Source organism: Heptranchias perlo, chromosome 33 (assembly GCF_035084215.1).
Source record: "Heptranchias perlo isolate sHepPer1 chromosome 33, sHepPer1.hap1, whole genome shotgun sequence".
NCBI classification, from domain to species: domain Eukaryota; kingdom Metazoa; phylum Chordata; class Chondrichthyes; order Hexanchiformes; family Hexanchidae; genus Heptranchias; species Heptranchias perlo.
Window position 1 is genome coordinate 28,790,005 of NC_090357.1, and position 4,622 is coordinate 28,794,626.

A 4,622-nucleotide genomic window follows, 5' to 3' on the forward strand; every position below is an offset into this window, starting at 1 on the left:
AGCATCTGGTGGCTATCATTACCCGAATGACTGAACCATCAGCCACTGTCTAGCCACCCTGCCTGCATGAGAGGGCCATGACTCATGACCCCAGCGACATTCGGGTTGGGATCCTCCAGATCCATTGGCATCTCGTCTTCCAGGTTAAAGGTCAGACCTTCCTGCAGAGCAAAGTTGTGCTGTGTGCAGCAGAATGACCACAATCTCAGTCAATATTCTCCCAACAATAACAGGTGAAGGAGGACCAGTGCCTGTGTTGGCTTCAGTCTGATGGTTGACAACAGCAGTTCCTCCAAGCGACCCTCTGGACACGTCTGAAACATTGTTCTCGATGGTGAACCTGCTCCTCTATGTGTTTACTGCGGACCTGACAAAGCACTGTCCCAAGAGATTTATAGAGAAATGCCTTCTCTTGTGGGGAATGATGGTCAGTATTGATCTGTTTACACATTTCATCACTGAGCTCACCCGTCCATTCCTCATCATCAATTGTATTCAGAGTTCTGGTCAAGAGCAACAACAGCTTCTCTTCCCATTCTGGTTGGGGCAGAGACTCCTCTGAATTCTCCTGTAAATAGTCAACTAATGAGGGAAGCTCCTCTTCCCAGCCCCTCACTGTTGCTGGGTGGATATGGAGACTGAGGACTTGCATTAGGCTCAGTGCAGCAGCACCTTGGCTGTCTCCCTGATATGGGCAACAGCACACAATGAGAAGCTGTGTCAGCAGTGCCTGGGGTTTTGGGAGATTGGCATTTTCATCATAAAGGAAAAGCCTTTCACTGTCAGCTTGAAGTTTCTGTTTTGCAAGAGATGCTAAACAATTACAGATTGTTGATAAAGCCCTGGTGTACTGGGACATAGTGATAATCTCCAGTAAGAATGGCCAGAGAACATTTTCCATCTTCACTGCACCCGTAATCATAAATATCACTGTTTCACATATTCTAACTAATTCTTTATCTGTGACCTGATCTGGTGTTATTGGGGCCCCTGAATCAATGGGTACAGCGCACTGTCGGATGAGGAATTCCACCATTACCTTTCCTCCCTCTGACTCAAGGTAACCTTGCTGGGCCATGGCACATATTACCTGGGCAATTAGTTTCTTCTCCTGATTGCTGCTCTTGTCTAGAAGCACTGGTTTCATGGCGGCCACAATCTGAGCCTTCTTACTCTCTAAGTGTGAAGGGACCAACCTGATGAGATGCCTCAGTCCACTCAGTGCTCCAACTCTCATTTGTTCATTGTTGTTGTCTAACTTGTGTAGGAGGAATTCAACCAGTGAATCTGCATACTCTGAGGCCAGAACTGTGAAACAGCAAAGGACCTCACTGCGGTTCTTCACAGTAAGATAGTCATTAAAATTCACTGGAATGCAAATCTGCTGGTGGAGATGGTTAAGCAGACTGTCCAACTGTGCTTTTAGCCCGAGACACCTCATATCCATGGTAGCTTCCAGTACACGGCACAGTGACTGTGTAATGAGGAAATGCCCCGGGTATTTCTTGTAGAGAGACAGGATACCTGGAATTATGTTGGGCAGCTCTTCCTCGAGTTTGTACTTAGGCAGCAGGGAGGTCACATAGCCCAGAGACTCCACGATTGGGATGGTCAATTTCGATGGCTCTTTCTTGAGCCACTCCTTGAACAGCAAGCTATAGACAATGTGCACCATGGTTTCAAAAGTACGATTAGTCAAAGTAGGGTCTGGGGCCTTCTCCACATTTCTCAGATAGATCAGGATGCTCTTGCTAAAACTACCCACTGCTAAGGCGAATGCAGATTTCAGCTCATCCTGTTTTATTCCAACGAGAACTGGAAACATAGTCCCTAAGATAGATTTCAACAAAGGCACCATGCCATACACATTTTCCGTAGACATCTTTGTCAAGGTCTTCACCATGTACACATGTGGAAGGCGGCCTTGCTTGAAATCCTCCATCGTTAACTGGATAACTTCATTAATAAACCTGAAGCTTAACGCAACCAGGAGATTGCACGCAGCTTCCTGGCTTTCAGCATGGGCCCCTGTTAACTTAGTCATCCACAGTGTAGCCAAAGAGATCACTTTCTTAGCTAGCCCTTTGTCAATTCGATGCAGTGTGTCCTTGATAATCATTGTCATGCTGTCCAATATTACAACACTCTGTGCAGCTGGCAGCGTGGTCTGGTGGGACAGATACTCATAGCAGGTCATTAACACGCTTTTGGGGTGGTGAGACCCCAGTTCACATAGGGTGTTTGATATGATCTGTTGAGAATGTACGTCTTTATCAGCAGCCATCTTTAAGAGGGCCATGCAGAACGATTTCACGTTGCCATACATTTTAGGAAACTTTCTACAGCCTGAGACACAAAGGGTAAAACTCCTCACTTCACTATTACAGAGATCTTAATAAGGACCTCTTAGAATTCAAACCCTGAGCTGTCTGATATTCTCTAAGCAGCTTGGTTCTGTTTTTTTGTTGTAATTTCTTACTACTCTTCAATCTAAAGACCACTTCTACTTTTTAACCATATAAATGGCTAATTATAAATTAAAGACTGCCTTCATTCACTCACTCGCAGTCTGAGCTCTCCTTGGATGCCTTTGTCTCTTTACTCTCTGACGCTGTTCCTTTACACAGTATTTCTAACCCACTCTCCAGTGATCTCCTCAGACTGAGATGGACTTGATGAGCTCACTTTTTAAACTTTCTCCGTGTTTCTCTCACATATAAAGATACACATTTTGCACCACTTTGCTGTTTTATGTCTACCCCTGTGAGTTGCCATGGTTTTCATTATGAAGCCAGATGACCCAATCCCTCAGTTGTGATGAGGGCCCCGGGTCATGTGCCCATATAACACCTGCCAGCTGTTTGTGGTAGTTTAAGGTGGGTGCGGGTTAATGAACAGCCCTGAGGTACAGGACACACTGACAAGGCAACAATTGCAATCCTTGGCAGCTAGATTGGATGGTGCAGCAGTTTATCCCTAATTTAGACCCTACAGTACAGGCTTTCAAAGGACTCATGCCAAAGTATGCAGAAATGGGATTGTAGGATAGACATTTCTAGTAAAATGCCCAGAGTTGAGATATTCATTGAATAAATTCAGTTTTAAATAACTTAACAATCAAAGATCTGACCTCTCGTGACCTTTTACTGTTTAGAATCTTAAAAACATAATTTTCAAAACCTGGCAAAATAGGGTAACAATAAGGATAGTCTCAAATAATATGGAACACCATTTGTACTTTACTAGAAAGGCTGATTTTATAAGTCCCTGAGCAACACGATCGTGTGGGTAGATTTCTGTTCTCACTGTCGATGTGTTATTTGAGTCGAGTGGATCAGCCAGCATTCATAGAACTCGTCTGAATTTCATTCCATTGAAGTCAATAATATGGATTTCGGGCATGTTCTGTAATGGGCGGGAGATCTACTGGGTCACATGAAGACAAAAATCTAACCCATGGTTTTGTCCAGACGTCAGTCCACACAAATGATTCTCACCGTTTTTATTTGTGAGCTGACAGGAAGTAAACTCCGAATAGATTGAAACCACTTCATGATGTCATGAGGAAGTTTCTGTGACATCAGACTGAATGTTCACCATCTATTGTGTAAAATGGGACCTTGAGTTTTGGATAACAGAGGGTAACCCCCCAGAGTAACTCGGCCCCCCCACCGAGTAACTCGCCCTCCCCCCAGAGTAACTCACCCCCCCTGAGTATCTCGCCCTCCCCCCCCCGAGTAACTCACCCTCCCCCCAGAGTAACTCGCTCCCCCAGAGTAACTCGCCCTCGCCCTGAGTAACTTGCCTTCCCCCCCGAGTAACTCCCTCCCCAAGTAACTCGCCCTTCCCCCGAGTAACTCCCCCTCCCCCCAGAGTAACTCCCCCTCCCCCCAAGTAACTCGCCCTCCCCCCGAGTAACTCACCCTCACCCAGAGTAACTCCCCCGTCCCCGAGTAACTCGCCCTCCCCCCGAGTAACTCACCCTCCCCCCCAAGTAACTCGCCCTCCCCCAGAGTAACTCGCCCTCCCCCTGCGTAACTCACCCTCCCCCTGAGTAACTCGCCCTCCCCCTGAGCAACTTGCTCTCCCCCCGAGTAACCCTGCCTCTCCCAGAGTAATTTCCCCTCCCCCCGAGCAACTCGCCATCCCCCAACCAACTCCCCCCCCAAGTAACTCCTGCTCCCCCCGAGTAACTCCCCCTCCCCCCGAGTAACTCCCCTCCCTCCTGAGTAACTCCCCCCCCCCATCCTGTAAGTCTCCTTCACCCTATCTACAGTGTTTACTGTGACAGGAACCAAAGGTTTGAGTGAACACTCTATATAGTGACAGACTGGAGACATGGCTGTGGTCTGGACTGTGTTATTGTGGGGAACTAATAAAGCTCCCGGGGTATTACTCAGGGATAGTTTGGGACCTGGAGTGACTTTCTGATGTTACTGCAGTCCTACAATAGCAGTTCACCCATCATGGTAAATACAACAACATTACTGAAGAATATATCATAAGTGAGGCAAGGTACAAATATTTCACACCTTACTGACAGTAAAACATACAGGGCCTCACTAATCACATATTTAGAATACCACTGACCTACCATTTCACAAAACTTGTTTACGGTGGAA

The 4,622-nt window shown here is 46.6% G+C and overlaps 1 pseudogene; it reads right to left on the reverse strand.

Annotated features, from left to right (window-relative positions):
* Positions 1-262: 262 nt before the first annotated feature.
* Positions 263-2,326, reverse strand: LOC137301347 (maestro heat-like repeat-containing protein family member 1 pseudogene; annotated as a pseudogene).
* Between the last annotated feature and the right edge of the window lie 2,296 nt (positions 2,327-4,622).